The sequence below is a fragment of the Rana temporaria genome, chromosome 3 (assembly GCF_905171775.1).
Source record: "Rana temporaria chromosome 3, aRanTem1.1, whole genome shotgun sequence".
In the NCBI taxonomy this organism is placed as follows: domain Eukaryota; kingdom Metazoa; phylum Chordata; class Amphibia; order Anura; family Ranidae; genus Rana; species Rana temporaria.
Genome location: NC_053491.1, coordinates 402,151,284 through 402,171,099, shown reverse-complemented (window position 1 = coordinate 402,171,099; position 19,816 = coordinate 402,151,284). Strand labels below are relative to the sequence as shown.

Genomic DNA, 19,816 nt, shown 5'->3' with positions numbered 1-19,816 from the left:
CCCACTGTGCCCATCGAATGCTCCCACTGTGCCCCCCCTACTGCTGTCTGCCCGGCACTTACCTTGTCTCAGTAGGGCAGACGGCGGGCGGGTGGGCACAATGCCCCCCCGCCATTTAGCAGCCTTTTCTTCCCCCTGCCGTCTCTGTAATCCTCACACAGAGCCGACAGCAGGAGGCGGGACAGTTCTGGATGGAGGGGGGGGCAGCAGTGGTTTCCTCCATGCTACCTTATATTCATTCTCTTTTCTAACACAGCTGGGGGAACTGCGAGTGCCAAGAATAGCAATCAATGGCGGCGGCCATTGATAGATTCATGCATTGCATGAATCTATCTATTGGTGATAGAGGGGGGTGGTTGGAGAGAGGGGGCAGCGACCGGGCGCACCACCACTGACCCAAGCCTCCATCTATGATGGAGGCTTTCTCTTATCTCGCCAGCCTCTGAGCACACCAATGTAAGGGAGAGCTCCGTGGACTGTAATGTAAAGGGGGATTCTGATATAAGTGAGGGCTTTGGTGAGTAGAGACCCCCTTATATCGGTTCCCAGAGCACCCCTTACATCAGAGTTCCCCTTTATATTACAATCCACAGAGCTCCCCCTTAGGGCCCTTTCACATGGGACAAAACGGACACCATGATCATTGGAAAGGGCCCCGGGACCAGAGATCAGGGGGGCCTTTATGGTTCCCTGCACCGGGGCCCAGATGGTTCTAGTTATGCCTCTGAGTTACAGGGAGTGAGGACACTAGTCTGGAAAGCGGAAAAAGCTAACTCGCTGAGGACATTAAAGTGGAGTTGTTGAGGGCTGTCATGTGGTGGGCTGAGGACATTAGGGTGGGGGGGAGGGAGGCTGAGCGGACTGTGATGTATGGGGGGAGATGTGGATATTACAGGGTGGGAGATGTGGACATGACAGGGGGGAGGCTGAGGACTGTGATGTGGGGGCATTGAGGACAGTAATGTGAAGGGGGCTGAAGATAGTAATGAGGGGGGATAATGTAAATTGGGGCAAAGGACAGTACTGGCGGGGGGGTTAGTGTCAAGGAAGTCTGAGAACATTACTGAGGAGGGGGGAGATATAAAGGAGGACCTGAGGACACTCCTCAAGAGGGCTCTGATGTGCACTGGGGACTGAGGATGCTGATGTAAGAATGGGTTCAGATCTGTACATGTGCATGAGGTGCACATGTCGTGGGTAGGTCAGCCCTTTTTAATGGGCAGCACTGCCCGCAAAAAAACTGGAGAAAGACGTCCTTGACGTCTTTTCCAAAATAGTGCGGCAGCAACATGCGGTTTGGCACATGCGAAAAGGCGCAACGGGTAATGACATGATGTTCGGACCCCTGCTGGAAGAAAATTTTGCTGACCGGACCTCAGTGAATTTTAATTCATTACCCCTGGCGTAGCGTATAGGAGATACGCTACAGTGGTATAAATATGCGCCAGTGTCTGTGAATCCGGGTCGTTATATTTATCTTCTCTGTGCAATCGTTTTGTACAGAGGGGACCCTTACCCTTTCTTCTGGGGTCCCCCGCCGGCACTCTCTTCTCCCCCTCGTATCCCCATTGCTTTGGGGGCACTTGTGCGGGCACAATCCCAAACTAGACTGTGTTCGCTCATAGATACAGACAGTGCAGCTTGGCCCCACCCCCTGCTCCCTCCTCACAGGATTTTATTGACAGCAGCTGCTGTCAGAGTCTCCTATGAATACAGAAAGAGGGGAGAAGAGCATTTGCAGATGTGACAGAGCTGGATCAAGAGAAGACTCAGGTAAGTGTTTAGGGGAGCGGCGGGGACTACTATTAAAAGTTTTTTTTACTGTAATGCAGAGAATGCATTAAGGTAAAAACCTTTTGCCTTTAGAACCACTTTAACCACTTAAAGTAGAGTTCCACCCATTTAAAAGTCAGCAGCTATAAAAAGTGTAGCTGCTGACTTTTAATAAACAGACACTCACCTGTCCCATGGTCCAGCTATGCGGCTGCCCAAAGCCCCACTTCTCTCCCCCCTTTCTCTGCAGCGCTGGCATTAAAAGTGTGTGCGCCCCACATACATCCTTGCCCTCAGTGCTTCAGGAGTTTCGGAAATTCGGAGCAGTTAGCAATTTTAAGGTAAACTACACTAAATCGGAACTCCTTAACAAATCTTTGTCCAAGTCAGACCAACGGAGACTGTCAAATGCCTTTTCATTCATAACTGGCTCTACCTCCATCAGATATCTCGGAATTCAAATTCCGACGGACCCATCCCAACACTTTTCTTTGAATTTTACCCCCCTGCTTCTTAGGACCCAAGTAGATTTAACCACCTATGCATTCAAACGGCTCTCATGGTTGGGTAGAGTGAATGCCCTGAAAATGGATGTTCTCCCCAGGTTCCTATATCTGTTCCAAACCATCCCTATCCATATCCCTAATTCGTGCTTCAAAAAGTTGCGCCGGATGTTCTCCAAATTCATTTGGAATGCTGCCCGTCCCAGGATACGATATGAAACATTATCTCTTCCGAAGGTTAGGGGGGGAGCTGGAGCCCCAGACGCCTCCTTGTACCATAAGGCTGCGGTGCTCACTCGTATATTAGACTGGTTCCATCACTCTTCAACCAAACTCTGGGTTCAGTTGGAAAGCCACATGAACCCTGTTGATCTCCCCGCTCTCCCGTGGACCTCACCCATGGTTCGGGGGAGTTCGGGCCCTTTCGGTGACCTTACCCTTCAAACGCTCCGGATTTGGGATCACCTACGATCTAGGAGGGGCTTATCGGACCACATGGGGCCCATGACTCCCTTCTTTGGGACCCCTGCCTTTCCGCCGGCCATGTCCGTAACGAGACTCGGACCATGGCGAAAGGAGGACCATGGGAGACTTGCCCAGGTCCTCCGTGCAGACCCCACCTTGAGGACTGATACCCCGACCGATCTGACCTCCCGACACCCCATGCAATGGCTTCTGAGGCAACAGATTGCTTCTTACATTCGGACTTTCCCATCCATTCCGGGCATCCTTGCTGAACCAACGGAGTTTGAGGCGCTGCTTCTGCAGGCGGATCCTCCAACACATGTGGTATCTCAGCTCTACTCCCTGTTGCTTAATACCTTCTCCCCTGACCCCCCGCCGTTTACAGCGGCCTGGGAAACGGACCTTCGCCACTCTATCTCCCTTATTGACTGGAAGAAGTGTTTTGTCCTGACACACAAACTATCCTTGGCCACCAAGACCCAAGAGAAGGGGTTCAAGTTGCTAACGAGATGGTACAGATGCCCGACAATTATCCGTCATTTCAATCCGGCAGTGCCGGATACCTGCTGGCGGTGTCTTGAATCCCAGGGAACCATGCTCCACATCTGGTGGGACTGCCCTCCTGTGAGGGGATTCTGGCAGCGGATTTTCGAACTATACTGCAAATTGATGGCGACCTCTATCCACCCTTCCCCTGAGATGGCCCTCTTATCTATACTTCCTGGCACGCTCAAATCCATCAAAAATTATGTACTACGTCACTTCCTGGCGGCGGCCAGAGTGGTGATCCCCCGTCATTGGAGATCGGCAATCATGCCTTCCCTGGGGGACTGGGCTGTGGAAGTGGACCGCATAAGGGACCTTGAGCGTCTGTTGGCAGAGGAGGGTGGTAAGAGTGAGCAGTTTTCTCTCACCTGGACCTCGTGGTCCATGTTCCGATACTCTTCTGAGTTTGCATCTTGGGCCGAGTGTGGCGTGGAAGATGTGACCCTGAAGCCATGATGGAGTGACCCTTGTCTCTTGATTCCTGTCCCCGATCTCTTTTCCCCCCTTTTTATATGCCCCTGCTTCTTGTCCTTTTCTTGATCTCTAAATGCTTCCCTAAGACCTCATGGAGCTAACGTATCGTGGCCCCGACCTGCCTATGGCTATCTACCCATTGTGAGACCCCACGGGTCTTATTTTACTTCCAGATCCGTGTATAATCTCTCCTAATATACCACGTGTGATTCAAAGTTGAACCCCTCACTAAAGTGAGGTTGATAGACACAACTACTTACTATTCCATATAACGGGAGAATGCACATTCACACGGACATATAATAGTTCACACAAACATGCTCCTATTCCCTTTTTTTTTTTTCTCCCCTCTTTTCCCTTTTATCACATAACTTAGACATGGTTTCTCTACGTCAAACAAGATGCTTACAGTTGTTATATTTGCTTTTACTGTATGTAATGTTTGAGACGATATTTGTCCTTCTATCTTTTTCTCTTTTACCTCTGAATAAAATAAGATTGAATTAAAAAGTGTGTGCGCCCGGGTGTGCACAGCACATGTGCGAGCCATGCTGCATGTTATGAATGGCTGAGCAATCTTCTGGGACCTGTGACATGTCCCAGAAGATTACAGAGAGGGAGGGGTTGAGAGGTGAACTTCTGCTCGTTGCTGTAGTGCCAAGAGAGGAAGTAGGAGCCAGGTACCTGTGAAAACGAGGTACCCCCTCCCAAAAAAAAAAAATTACTTGCCAAGTGGGGCATGTCAGGGGGTGCAAAGTTCCACTTTTGGATGGAACTCCATTTTAAGGACCAAACCTATTTCTGACACTTGTTTACAAATTAAAATCAGTATTTTTTGCTAGAAAAATGCTTAGAACTTAAAACTTTTTTTAATTAAAAAAATAGGAAAACAGTAAAGTTAGCACAATTTTTTATTTTTATATAATGTGAAAGATAATGCTACGCTGAGTAAATTGATACCTAACATGTTATGCTTTAAATATGCGCACGCTCGTGGAATGGCGAAAAACTTAAAAATCTCCATAGGCAACGCTTTAAAAAAATTCTACAGGTTACCAGTTTAAAGTTCCAAAGGAGATCTTGTACAAGAATTATTGCTCTCGCTCTAATGATTGTGGCGATACCTCACATGTGTGGTTTCAAAACCGTTTACATATGTGGGCGTGACTTGGGTATGTGTTTGCTTCTTTTCTGTTTTCTCTTTTTTTTTACACTGTCACTTTAAAAAAAGCATTTTTAATCACTTGGATTCCTATTACAAGAAATGTAAACATCCCTTGTAAAAGAAATAAGCAGGACAGGGCATCTTAAATGTAAAATATGGGGGCCAAAAAGACCTCAGATCTCACATTTACACCTAAATGCGATAAAAATGTAAAACAAAAAGGGCGGCCGTGACGTTTGACGTCGCTCTGGTCCTCCAAGGGCATAGAGTTGAGTGGGGGCCATTTTGCCCTCACTTAACTTCCTTCCCATCAGTCCCAGAGATCAGATTGTTTCCACCACTGCTGATCTCTCCGGTAATCGGCGGAAATGACTGGGAAGCAGCGGACGGAGAGCACCTCTCCCGCCACCCATAAAAGTGATCCCGTGGCAAAGCCATGGCTGAGACCACTTTTATGTTAAAGTGGATTGCCCACTATGTAAAAATATACCAGGGTTTTGGCAGCTAGCTGCTGCCATTACCCTGGTATTTAATGTCAAATAGCGACGTACATACACATTGGGTCCAGAAGTAGTTAACTCTTTTCACTTGTAAAAGTAATCTTATAGCTATAAAGAATTTAGATCAGAGTAAGGTTTTTTGTCAATCGAAAATACACTTTGGCATCAGGTGCATTTTAGGCTGAATTTCAAGGAGACAAAATGTACCCTTGCAATGCCACCCCTCCCCCCTTAACTACTCTCCAGGGGGGTAGATGCTCCTTTAGTTTACAGGGCAGGAATAAATTGTATTACTTATCTTATCCCTGGCTCCAGCAGGAACTCTAGACTAAACAAGTATTTAACACTTGCAGTGGTGGTGGTGGGGGTTGCATTGGAAGAGTACATTTAGTCTCATTCCCAGAGTTCAGCTTTAACTTTTTTTTAGATCAATTTTAATTGTATGGGAAGAAACAATTTTAAAGTGAGCATAAGCTCATTTTTATGGGCCTTAAAAATGGCACTGTAAGTGCACACTAGGGAAACAGACCCCTTGTGTCCCAGATGTTTCCAGCATCTTGGAAGTATTAGTGGATATGTATATACTGCTGCCTATGTAAATGTGGTAGACCTTATTATTATTACACGATTTATATAGTGCCAACAGTTTACGCAGCGCTTTACAATGTAGAGGGGAGACAGCACAATTACAGTACAGTTCAATACAGAAGGGACAGGAGGGCCCTGCTCATAGAGCTTACATTCTAACGAGAGGGGGTGGTGCTGCAAAGGGTAACAGTTGAAGGGAATGATTTGATGGGGGTGGTGTGCTGTTGTAATCATCACCTGGTCTTGTTGAAAGTCCCAAATTTGCAGGATTTTGTGAGTGCCTGGGATGTTTATGGGACTCCAGGAGAAACCCTTTGCTGATCTAAGGAGGAAAAGAACAGTTAGAATAGCATATCAGGAAAAAAAACGAATCTAACTAGGACTACTACAGAAATGTACTGTACATATTAACTTTGTATACAGTGGCGGCTGGTGTTCAATATATTTGGGGGGGGGGGGGTGCAAACAAAGTAAAAAACAAACAAAAAACATAAATTGCAGCTACTGTGCCTATCAATTGTTGCCACTGTGCCATCAAACGCAGCCACTGTGCCCAATTGCCTATACTGTGCCCATCAAACGCAGCCACTGTGCCTATCAATTTTCGCCACTGTACCATCAAATGCAGTCACTGTGCCCATCAATTGCTGCCAGTTTGCCCCATTAAATGCAGCCAGTTTGCCCCCTCAAATGCAGCCAGTTTGCCCCCTCAAATACAGCCAATTTGTCTCTTCAAATACAGCCACTTTGCCCCCTCAAATACAGCCACTTTGCCCCCTCAAATACAGCCACTTTGCCCCCTCAAATGCAGCCACTTTGCCCCCTCAAATGCAGCCACTTTGCCCCCTCAAATACCGCCAGTTTTCCCCCTCAAATGCCGCCAGATTGCCCCCTCAAATATTGCCAGTTTGCCCCCCGCCCGGCACTTACCTTTCTTGGATCAGCCATCCTCCTCCACGCTCCCTCAACATCATCTATGCTCGCCTGTCGCTTCAGCCAATCAGGTAACCAGACCCGGTGCACCTGATTGGCTGAGAGGTGGGTCAGTGTTAGGGAAGCGATTCCCTAACACAGCACTGTTTAACCAGGGAACGCACAGCATGTGCGCCCTCTGGTTAACCATTTAGAAGCCAAGTACAGAAATTTGGAACAAACACTGGTACTATCAAACACTTAAAAAGCGGGCAATGTCTATGTCTAGAAAACAGTCACAGTTTTATAGTCTATAGTAGTACAAAACGACCAATCCTAAAAGGAAGGAGATGGGAAGATGGTGGGCGGCAGCTGTCCTCAGAGAAAAGCAAACTCTGTTAGGGGAAGACAAGGAGACAAAAAAGGGAGGTGCCACCTAAGTGCAATATGTCAGATACTGGGGCAGATCCACATACATACGCTGCACCCGGCGCAGATGTCAAATACGCTACGCCGCTGTAACTTACTTTGAGTTGGTTTGAATCCTCAACGAATTTGTGCCGTAAGTTACAGCGGCGTAGTGTATCTCTCGCGGCGGAATTCAAATTGGGCGGGTAGGGGGCGTGTTTCATTTAAATGAAGCGCGTCCCCGTGCCGAACGAACTGCGCATGTGCCGTCCGTAAAAATTTCCAGGGTGCATTGCTCCAAATGACGTCGTAAGGACGTCATTGTTTTCAACATGAACGTAAATGGCGTGCAGCCCCATTCACGGACGACTTACGCAAACAACGTCAAATTTTCAAAATTAGACGCGGGAACGACGGCCATACTTAACATTGAGTACGCCACCATCTAGCAGCTTTAACTATATGCCGGAAAAAGCCGAACGGAAACAACGTGACGGCCGGTCGTAGGTTCGTGGATCGTCGGAAATAGCTAATTTGCATACTCAACGCAGATTACGATGGGAACACCACCTAGCGGAAGCCGAAAAATTGCATCTAAGATCCGACGGCGTACGAAGACGTACGCCTGTCGGATCTAACACAGATGCCATCGTATCTTGTTTTGTGGATACCAAAACAAAGATACGACGCGCAAAATTTTAAATTACTTAAATTACTTCAATTACTAATTTTTAATTTCTTTGAGGATCTGCCCCACTATGTTTAATCTCAAAATGCACTTACAATACACAATAACAAAACAGGCTCCACAGATCTGCAGGCAGGGAGAGAAATCCATCCTGTGGCCACCAGGAAACAGCCAGGTTCAGCATGGAGACGCAGAAGTCGACATTACCAGAGAGCGGGACCAGGGTGCGATTTTGGTCGCTGCACCATATGGTTGCTCGACCAAATATGTGGAACAATATAAATTAGGCAAGAACCCACCTTCTTATATTTTCCCCTTTTATATATGTATGTTTTATAACATATATGTATGTATATACATATTTTTTACATATATGTAGATTTATGTTTGTATATGAATTACCTCAGTTTTTTAGTCCCCCAATTTTAGATATAACAGACAATATATGCCTTTTTATTGTTTTATAGTTTTGTTTTTATACGTATATAAATATGTATTTTATTGGTGATGCTGTATAATTATGAGATCCCTGTTTTTATCAATGTGTTTTTATGCTTTTGTGCGCAGTCATATTCTCTTGACAGCTATTTAATTATATTCAGTCATTTCACTATATCTAACAAGCATTGGCCCATTCATGATCAGACCTTCGTTATAGTGTATAGATGTCTTAATATGCTGCTTGTGTGCTGTGGTTTGCTGTTCTCTGGGCGGCCACAGTATATAAACACTATTACACCTGCAGTATCCCAGTAGGCCTGTAGAAGGAGCTTGTCTCCGAGCGCGTAGCCTGTTGTTTCTAGTCTCACCTTCCCTGCGGTGCTTTACCTGGTCCCGCTCTCTGGTAACGTCATTATATGCGCTTCCACGCTGAACCTGGCTGTTTCCTGGTGGCCACAGGATAGATTCCTCTCCCTGCCTGCAGATCCGTGGATCTAGATGGACCCAAGACCGGACTGCACCGTGCATCATGAGACCCTGATGAGCCTGTTTTGTAATTGTGTATTGTAAGTGCATTTATTTTGAGATTAAACATAGTATCTGACATATTGCACTTAGGTGGCACTTCTCTTTTGTGTCTCCTTAACCATTTGGAAGCCGATTAGAGTCCACAGGGTCTAAGCAAGAAGTCTATTAGGGCCACTGGCTCTAATCAGGCACTTCCAAAAACACACCCACCGCTCTTATTTAGATGGCCGATGCTCAAAAGGGGGCCAGACACCTGAATAGTGGGCGGCAAAGGCGACAATACATAGATTCATGCAATGCATGAATCTATGTATTGTTGATTGATGGGTGCAGGAGAGAGGGGGGCGGCGATCATGCGCCCACTATGGACGCACCACCACTGTTTGCATAGTACCAAATAGTTATCAGCCTGGAGTTCATTTATCCCAAATTTTTCACAAAGAAGTACCATGAGAAACTTATGAAGTCAAGGATTGCATACTCCACTCCTAGCCCCAAGGAAGCTTCTGGCAAAACAGTAATTTTATAATCTCCAAGCTAAACACACCATACAGTAACTGGACCTTTCAAATGTAATGCCGCGTACACACCATCAATTTATGTGATGAAAAAAAACGACACTTTCTGTGAAGTAAAAAATGACGTTTTTGAAACTTCAATTTTCAAAGACGACGTTGCCTACACACCATCGTTTTTCTCACAATGTTCTTGCAAAGTGAGGTTACGTTCCACCACGTTTTACCATTGAAGCTTGCTTCTGGGCATGCGTGGATGAAAAAACGTCTTAGAAAACGACGTTTTTTGCTACACACGGTCAATTTCTGTGAAGTAAAAAGTGCACTTTTGAAAAACGACACATAAAATTGAAGCATGCTTCAATTTTTTTTGGTCGTTTTTTACAAGACATAAAACAACGTTTTCCCCCACACACAGTCAATTAAAGTGACGTTTTTAAAAACGTCATTTTTTTTCATCACATAAAGTGATGGTGTGTACGCGGCATAAGGATCTCTGTAGGGACTATTGTGACCTTTGTGATAATATTGACTATTTCTTTATATTAACCATAATATAATTGTGAGGACTAGCATCAATGGTAGAGCTTTAAGGACTTTAAAGGCACCATGACAGGAGTTTCCCATGTAGGGGTATTAAGCATTTGTCTTCCATCCAAAAAACAAACAAAACAACAAACATTCAGCACTTCTGGCTTGCACTTTCAGCACTGCTGCTCTAAATTTACACTCCAGAACCTTACCTATCTTCTACAGACTGCTCACCCACTAACACTTTGATCTTACATTTAGCAGCCTCTTGCTGCTCTGGCTCCCACCTCTGTCTTAGATGGAGCCTTCCTAACTCTTCACTTTTTACCATTACAATCCTCCCCCTCCTCATATTCCAAGAGGCTGCAGGCAACTTCTAATTGCAACTTCTAATTCTACTTCAAATGATTATTTATCTAGCACAGCTCCATCAGGGGGCTAGCTGCAAGCACCCTGAAGAGACTGTTGGCTCCCAATGACAAAGTGGCAGAATGGGACAGGACATGCAGCAGAAGAGCAATAGGAACAACGCAGGATTCTCTGGGCTTGATTTGTGTGTAAATATATATATACACACACACACATACTGTATATCATAGTCTTTTAGATAATATGAACACCATAAAAAGGTGAACACATCCCCATTGACATATTAGGTACTAATCCCATGTACATATAAATTGTCTCTCCTCCAGTATGGAGGTCACCACCATAGCCAAAACATCTGCATAAAAAGAAAACCAGATCCCACAGAAAAACCAAGACAGGGTATCCCTGGGGATGTAAGGGGCTACTAAGGCAGTGACGGACAATATTATATGTTACAAATAGTTTATTATAAATATACCACCTTACTATGGCCGGCCAGTGCTGCACCAATGAACCTAGTTCATTACTGGGTGCAAACAAACAACACACGAAAAAAGACTGAGACAAACATAAACAACATTTAGCTGTGGCGGTCCGGACGCCTTATGGAGCGCACCTGTTGAAATTGCCATGCGACAAATAAATACCAAGTATTAAGTTAAATGTGTTGTAAGATAAGGGAATTGTCAGCAGGGCGTCCCCATGGTAGATTGGATGATACTAATTATTGGGCAATGAGCAGAGTAAGCTATTATGGGATATTCCACTAACGGGATGATTGCTGGAGCAGATATGGAGAAATAGCACAGTCCAAGTGAGTTTCAGAACTGTAATGGAAACGCGGATTGCGATAAGATGATTGTCCTATATATGGGCTGGAAAGGAAAGAGAAATTCCCATATATTGATTGTTACTCAAATTCCCAATGCAACTATCTCTATTGAATGCAAAGCGCATTTATCTGCAACATTCCAGAACATGAAAATTCAGCAGTTCAAACATTCGTATCATTCATTGTAGGATTTGCATGAAGGCTGGTATTGCATTTAACACAGGCACCGGGGTTATTAATGGTTATCATATAGTTGGAATGATCTTACCAGTCCCTGTAGTTGGAAGTGAGGGGGTGTGTGGCTGAATCTCACATCTGACATCCTCTGAAAGAGGTGTGCTGCTGCCGGCATCTGTAGCATACAGATGCACCTCTGCTGGTCAGTGTGTTAAGGATTGCCAAATCTTACGTTCCAGTATGTGTCCCAGTGTCTGCTTTCTTTCTCCAAATCCTTGCGCCAGGTTATATTGTGTGTAGGTCACACGCTGTTGTGTTTTATTTTTGCTCCAGGCCCGATGCTTTTCCAATCTCCCGCTTGGACGGGGAATAGCTTCTGTGGCATCCGACACTACGTGACGTCAACCCGTTTCGCAATGTAGGGTGCGTAGCTGTTGATTATGTTTGTCTCAGTCCTTTTTCGTGTGTTTGTTTGCACCCAGTAATGAACTAGGTTCTTTGGTGCAGCACTGGCCGGCCATAGTAAGTTGGTATTTTAATTAGCATTGGTTAGCATACTACTTCTGTAATCTTTTGATACTATTTATCACACTAATTTGTATATTTACATATATTTATAATAAACTATTTGTAACATATATTATTATCCGTCACTGCCTTAGTAGCCCCTTACATCCCCAGGGATACCCTGTCTTGGTTTTTCTATGGGATCTGGCTTTATTTTAGATAATATCTATTATTAGACGAAAATAGTCACTATTGCCTTAAATGAAGGGGATCCAGTCTAAAATATTGTGCTTCCATTGCATGATGACTGCCATAGTGCAGTCTTTCAAGGGAGGTGAGAGAAGGTTTGTTGTTGTTATACAGTATGGCTCTTACAGTCTACAGCCTATCCTTACCATTGTAATGTACATACATTAACATGGTATGTAGACCATCTTTTTTATTTAAGAGACACTCTCATTGTAGGGGTGAAGTGACAGCGCTTTCTGATAGCTCAATATATTTTAAAACATGGTATACTAATTAGGCCATGCTCTCTTACCCTCCCCCCCTCCCCCAACACAGGCAGAGATGACTGACTGGGTAAGCTTTGGTTTAAGATGATTTTAAACTGTACTCTGATGAAATACACCAAAGGAGGTTACATGTTCCCCTATACCTAAAAGCTCTGCTGTGGTAAAAGTTTAACTCCAGGCACAAAAACATTAATTGAAATATATTCCTCAATGCCACAAGTGATAAAAATCACCTTTGTGTACACCAAATGCCTTTGAAAACCCAGATATTACATGGTTAAGAAGTTGTGACAATGTGCTGCACATAGCATAAGCAGAGAACACAGAAGTGGGAGGGAAACAGCAGGTCCTCCCACTAGTTGCTACCAGGTACAAGGAGATTGGCAGATACATAAGAAGAGAGCAGCCATGACTGATCTTCATTACAGAAACGTTACACAAAGGCCAAGTGCAGGATTTGTTTCATGCTGGAGTTCTGAACATATTGGGGGAAAGTATACAACATAAACCAAGTTTCAAGTAAAAATAAACAGGGCTTTTGTATTTAAGAGTCTCTTCAGAATGTGTATGTTTATAGTATATCTCATTTGGGGAAAGATGAGATTTGTCAGAGGTCAGAACTTTTGATAACACAGTGTGTTATCAAATCTGCTTTCAAAGTAGTCACAGACGTGATAAAATTATACCAGCTTTACAATGTTACTCAACTGCATTATGCCTTTGAAGCCATGTGCTTCCTTTCATAAGAGCACTTGAGATTTGTTCACAGGTTGTTCAAAAATAGAATTTATTTACTATCCAATATTTACTGCAGGGCTGACGTTCTTTGTATACAGCTAATACATATAGCTTAATAGAGCATATGAGCACAAACTGTACACATTCTGAAATCCCCTTAATGCTTTGGCTTATTTTTGCAAAGTACTGTAATTATTTCACACTGATTTTGTTTAAAAAATATAGAGCTACAACCATTAGCTCTCTCAAATGAACTAACTTTACAGTCAGGCAATGGCTTACTTTAAGGCTTTCTATTCATTCCTTAAAGCTACTGTGCAAATGGACATACTGTAGTTTCCTTTTTGTCTATGACACATAATTTCTTTCCATCACACAGCTGGGGTATGAAAAAGAACCAATATTTATGCCTTTATTTAGCACTGACTCAGATGGTATGAGAACCATTACATCCAAACCACCCACCAGGAGGTGAAAGTAACAGAGTGTATTAATGTGGAGTTCTCTGCTCAGTTGGTAAGAAAAAATCTATTAAAATCAAGATTTTTTGTGAGATGCTACAGGGATGAAAAGCTCTCAAGTGAAAGTAACTAGCACCCCAAAATGATAACCCCCATCAAAAAATTGTTAAAGGCATTGAATGATGTTGTGTGGCATGGTTATGGCAAGAACATGAAGAGAGTCAGAGAAACTATCAGCAACGAATTATCAGAAAAGTCAGACATATGCAATTTTCAGTAGGCAAGCTAATTTCAACGATGTTTGTTATTCTTAATTTCTGGGGCTCAGTTACACTAGAACAATTACAGTCTAGAAACCGATTAACAAGTGTGAATTCAGGGCTACTCACCCACACACATATGCCATTTAAACTAGGATAAACTACACTGAAGACACCTAAATGTATCTCTCTACCCCTCAGCTCGCTCCCTCTGTCTCCTTGCATATCACTAATTTACTAACAGATATATCACACCACTTCCTCAAACTCCAAACTCTAAAACTGAACTTATAATCTTACATCCCCCACATGCCCCTTCCCCTGATCTCTCTATCAAAATCGATGGCACAACTATAAGCCTATCCCCGCATGCCAAGGTCCTAGGTGTAGCCCTTGACTCAGAACTCTCTTTTAACTCCCACGTCCAATCACTGTCCAAATTGTGCTGCCTTTCTAACCATTGACACAACAAAGCTCCTAATTCACTCCCTTGACATCTCTCGCCTCGACTACCGCAACTGCCTTCTCATTGGCGTACCTCTACATTGTCTATCCCCCTTCAATCCATCATGAATGCTGCTGCCAGGCTCATACACCCTACCAATACCTATGTGTCTGCTACTCCTCTCTGTCAATCCCTCCACTGGCTTCAGCTCACCCAACAAATTCAATTCAAAATACTGATAACTTCTTACAAAGCCATCCACAACTTAGCCCCCAGCTACATCACTAGCCTAGTCTCAAAATACCAACCTAATTGTTCTCTTCATTTCTCTCAACACCTCCTGCTCTCTAGCTTAATCGTCACCTCCTCCCATGCTCACCTCCGGGACTTTTCCAGAGCCTCTTCAATCATTTGGAACCCCAATCTGTCCAATTCTCTCCTACTCTATTCACTTTTAGATGATCATCTAAAAGTGAATAGAGTAACAGAGTATACAACATTTTCGGTTTTCTTACAGACATTTGTAAATATTGATCGATAGATCATCAAATGAGAATCAAGTAGATGCTGCTTTTCACTGTTCACAAGGAGGGATGGGTAGAAAAACCCAGGTGAAAGACACGCCGCCACCCGTTGACATTTTCCCATATTCTAATAATTTTAAATGAGATAGAAAGAAAAATATAGATATAACTAGTGGGAGAGTGAAACAAAGAAATAAAAAAATGGAGGCGGGGAGGAAATGGAAGGTTTAGAGGGGAATAAGGGGTATGAAAGAGGGGGGGGACTGGGTAATGTTGATTCCGGATGGGAGGTGAGGTACCATCTCGTCAGAATTTTGCAATGTGACTCTTTGATTTTGGTGCAGACCGGTGACTTTAAGGCAAATTTAAGTACACATTGGGATTGGTCAGGTGTAAATTTTTGCTGCAGGTCCTGTTCCCATTTATCCAAAAACGGCAGGTGTGGTGGAGCAGCTGGGGAGTTCAGTAGGGAGTAAGTTTTAGAAAGAACTTGTGTTAAAGTGCCTTCCTCAAAACAGTATTGCTCGAGCGTTGTCAGAGAGCGAGCGAAGCCTTGCAAATCTGAAAGGGTGTCAAGAAAGTGTTGCAGTTGAAGTGCTGGCCAGAAGGGTAGTTTAAAGGGGCCTGACTCTAACGTCAGTACCTCTAGGGAGGGCCATCTGCCACCTGTTAGAAAGTGGAACGCTCGGGTTGTGCCAGACTGTCGTACATTTCTGAATGTGTTGGGGCAAAGACCCAGAGAGAATTTTGGGTTTCCCAAAACAGGGAATAACAGGGAGTTCGATGGGGAGAGAGATAGTTGTTCACAAACTAGTGAGCTTATACAAAGCATCATTCCCATTAATGGGTGACCTTTCAGTGGCAGTTGGAGGTGGTCATAGCACCATAAAGATCCGGAAAGCAGAATGTGTGTTTGGACCTGTTCCATCTGAGCCCATAGTTCAGATCTGCTATGGCGGCACCAGTCAATGATCCTGCCCAAATGGGTTGCCTGGTCATATTTTCGAACATCAGGAAGGGCTAAGCCGCCATATTGTTAAGTGAGTGAGAGTAAGTGGAAGGGGAGGCGTGACTTTTTGTGCGCACAGACGAACTTGATGAAAAGCAAGTTAACCTATTTAAAGTAAGCTAGGTGAATCCTAATTGGTAAGGCTTGGAATAAGTAAAGACATTTAGGTAGAATATACATTTTCAACAGATTGATTCTGCCAAACCACGAGTGCAGACCTTTGTTTCACGTCTCCAGCAGTACATAGTTACATAGTTACATAGTTAGTCAGGTTGAAAAAAGACACAAGTCCATCCAGTTCAACCACAAAAAACAAAAAAACAAAATAAAAAACACAGTAAAATCCTATACACCCAACTCCATACCCACAGTTGATCCAGAGGAAGGCAAAAAAAACCAGCGGAGCATGATCCAATTTGCTACAGCAGGGGAAAAAATTCCTTCCTGATCCCCCGAGAGGCAATCGGATTTACCCTGGATCAACTATACCTACAAATCTTAGTACTCAGTTATATTCTGTACATTTAGGAAAGAATCCAGACCTTTCTTAAAGCAATCTACTGAGCTGGCCAGAACCACCTCTGGAGGGAGTCTGTTCCACATTTTCACAGCTCTTACTGTGAAAAAACCTTTCCGTATTTGGAGGTGAAATCTCTTTTCCTCTAGACGTAAAGAGTGCCCCCTTGTCCTCAGTGATGACCGTAAAGTGAATAACTCAACACCAAGTTCACTGTATGGACCTCTTATATATTTGTACATGTTGATCATATCCCCCTTATTCTCCTCTTCTCAAGAGTGAATAAATGTAGTTCCTCTAATCTTTCCTCATAGCTGAGCTCCTCCATGCCTCTTATCAGTTTGGTTGCTCTTCTCTGCACTTTCTCCAGTTCTCCTATATCCTTTTTGAGAACTGGTGCCCAAAACTGAACTGCATTTTCCAGATGAGGTCTTACTAATGATTTGTACAGGGGCAAAATTATATCTCTGTCTCTGGAGTCCATACCTCTCTTAATACAAGAAAGGACTTTGCTCGCTTTGGAAACCGCAGCTTGGCATTGCATGCCATTATTGAGCTTATGATCAACTAAAACCCCCAGATCCTTCTCCACTACAGATCCCCCCAGTTGTACTCCCCCTAGTATGTATGATGCATGCATATTCTTAGCCCCCAAGTGCATAACTTTACATTTATCTACATTAAACCTCATCTGCCACTTAGTCGCCCAATCAGACAGAGCATTGAGGTCGGCTTGTAAATTGGAGACATCCTGTAAGGACGTTATTCCACTGCATAGCTTGGTGTCATCTGCAAAGACAGAAATGTTACTTTTGATCTCAGACCCAACATCATTTATAAATATATTGAAAAGTAAGGGTCCCAGCACTGAACCTTGGGGTACACCACTGATAACCTTGGACCATTCAGAGTAAGAATCATTAACCACGACTCTCTGAATTCTGTCTTTCAGCCAGTTTTCTATCCATTTACAAACTGATATATCCAATCCTGTAGACCTTACCTTACACATGAGCCGTGTGTGCGGAACTGTATCGAACGCTTTTGCAAAATCCAAATATATCACGTCCACAGCCACCCCTCTGTCCAGGGTTTTACTTACCTCTTCATAAAAGGAAATCAGGTTTGTCTGACAACTTCTGTCTTTCATGAATCCATGTTGTCTGCTGCTTAAATAGTTTTTTTCCTGCAAGAACTCATCCATGTGGTCTTTTATTAAACGTTCCAGTATCTTCCCAACTATAGAAGTTAAACTAACAGGTCTATAGTTACTTGGTAAAGACTTTGTTCCCTTTTTAAATATGGGCACCACATTGGCCCTGCGCCAATCCAGTGGTACTATTCCTGTCTTTAATGAGTCCCTAAATATTAGATACAGTGACTTTGAAATGACAGAGCTCAACTCACCTAGGATCCGTGGATGGATGCCATCAGGTCCAGGTGCTTTATCCACCTTTATTCTGTCTAAATATTTCTGGACCATATCACTTTTGAGCCATTGTGGATTAGGGGCTGTGTCACTCCCACCCCCATTTTGGACATGAGCTCCCCCATGCTCCATTGTATACACAGAGCTGAAGAAAACATTTAATACATTTGCCTTCTCTTTGTCCCCAGTCACCCACTCTAGATTATTTTGTAAGGGGCCTACATGCTCAGAATTCACCTTTTTACTATTAATATATTTAAAGAATTTTTTGGGGTTTGTCCTACTATCTTTTGCAATCTGTCGTTCGTTTTGAATTTTTGCATCCTTGATTTCCTTTTTGCATATCCTGTTATATTCTTTGTAACATTTAAACAACACTAGTGTTCCTTCATTTTTATATTTTTTAAAAGCTACTTTCTTATTGTTTATAGCTTTTTTAACTTTGACCGTGAGCCACATAGGTTTTATTTTTAGCCTTTTAAACTTATTGCCCATGGGAATGTATACGGTATACGGTTTCTAGACAGGAAAGTTTAGTTCGAATGTACGGGATATAGTCGAAGGGATGCAAGTGCCCAAGTACTTTAGGGCCGTCTCCGTCCATTTGAAATTGAAACTAGACTTAAGTGTAGATAGCATGGTCGGAGGAAACCCAATCCCCATTGCTTCTGATTTGTGAAAATATATTTTTAAGGTGGAGAGCGAACCGTAGGTTTCGAACTTGCGTAGAAGATTGGGGAACAAGATGGTGGGGTTCATCAGGGAAATGAACAAGTCATCTGCATAAACCAAAATTTTAAACTGGGTATCTCCGATAGATAGGCCCTGGATATCCGGGTTCAGGCAGACTCTGCTAAGGAATGGTTCCAAGGATAGAGCGAATAACAAGGGGGACACAGTTACTACCTTTTTTTTCACTTTACCCTCCCTTCTAGACTGTTAGCTCTAACAAGCTAATTCCTCTTGTATTGAATTGTAACTGTACTGTTTGCCCGAATGTTGTAAAGCGCTGCACAAACTGTTGCAACGTGCTATATAAATCCTGTATTATAATAATAATAATAGTAAAGTAAAAAGCCTTCACGAGTTGATGGAACTTTGATGTGAGATCATTTAAAGTAGTAAGAGGGCTAAAACATTCAGAGAGCTCACTGGCTCAAGTTAGGCTTCTCACGACAGACAAGGCTACCCTCCAGTTGGTACCCCAGCAGGTTACCAAAAAAAAACATGCATTATTGGAAGGAGTACCAGACAAAAGGATAAAAGACTCCAAATCCATTTAACCCTTTCATGACTAAGCCTATTTCTGATATTTAGTGTTTGAAAGTTAAAATCTGGATTTTTTACTAGAAAATTACTTAAAACCCCCAAACATTATACAGTATATATTGTAAGCTGGGGGATAGGTAGCAGGTACAAACGCTCCCTGGGATGAGCAGGCACAGATACCAAGTCCATAATATAAGTGACAAACAGTGGGGTGTTTATTGGTGCTATATACAAAGTCTTTTTACAGGTGCTGTACAGTGTGCAGAAAAGCAAAACAAAAGTAATTAAAGAAAAGCCTAGCCGTGTCCCGGCTCTAACTATACAATATGCACGCCCTCACTACCAGGCTGAGCAAGCCTACAGCTTGTCAGCTTCCACATAGATTGCTTAACAGTTTTGTTTACCAACCTTCTTGCTCTCACAGACCAACTCTATCTGTGTGTCCCAGGGCAGAGCAAAGACTGTCTGCACAGGACTTTTCCAGGCTCTCTCTGGAACGCTCTGCTACAATATATATATATATATATATATATATATATATATATATATATATATATATATATATATATATATATTAGCAGAGAATCTCTAGAGAATAAAAAGACTTTTCCAGAGCCTCTTCAATCATTTGGAACCCCAATCTGTCCAATTCTCTCCTACTCTATTCACTTTTAGATGATCATCTAAAAGTGAATAGAGTAACAGAGTATACAACATTTTTGGTTTT

General features: G+C 43.3%; 1 long non-coding RNA gene across 1 annotated transcript in view; it reads right to left on the bottom strand.

Moving 5' to 3' along the window:
* The window catches only part of LOC120932995, a 32,573-nt gene extending 13,035 nt beyond the window's left edge, over positions 1 to 19,538 (bottom strand). Inside the window, exons 1-2 of the long non-coding RNA XR_005748052.1 lie at positions 19,498 to 19,538; positions 6,252 to 6,336 (exon numbers count right to left, since the gene is read on the bottom strand). This is a non-coding gene — a long non-coding RNA (uncharacterized LOC120932995). The remainder of the gene's footprint in view (positions 1 to 6,251; positions 6,337 to 19,497) is intronic.
* Between the last annotated feature and the right edge of the window lie 278 nt (positions 19,539 to 19,816).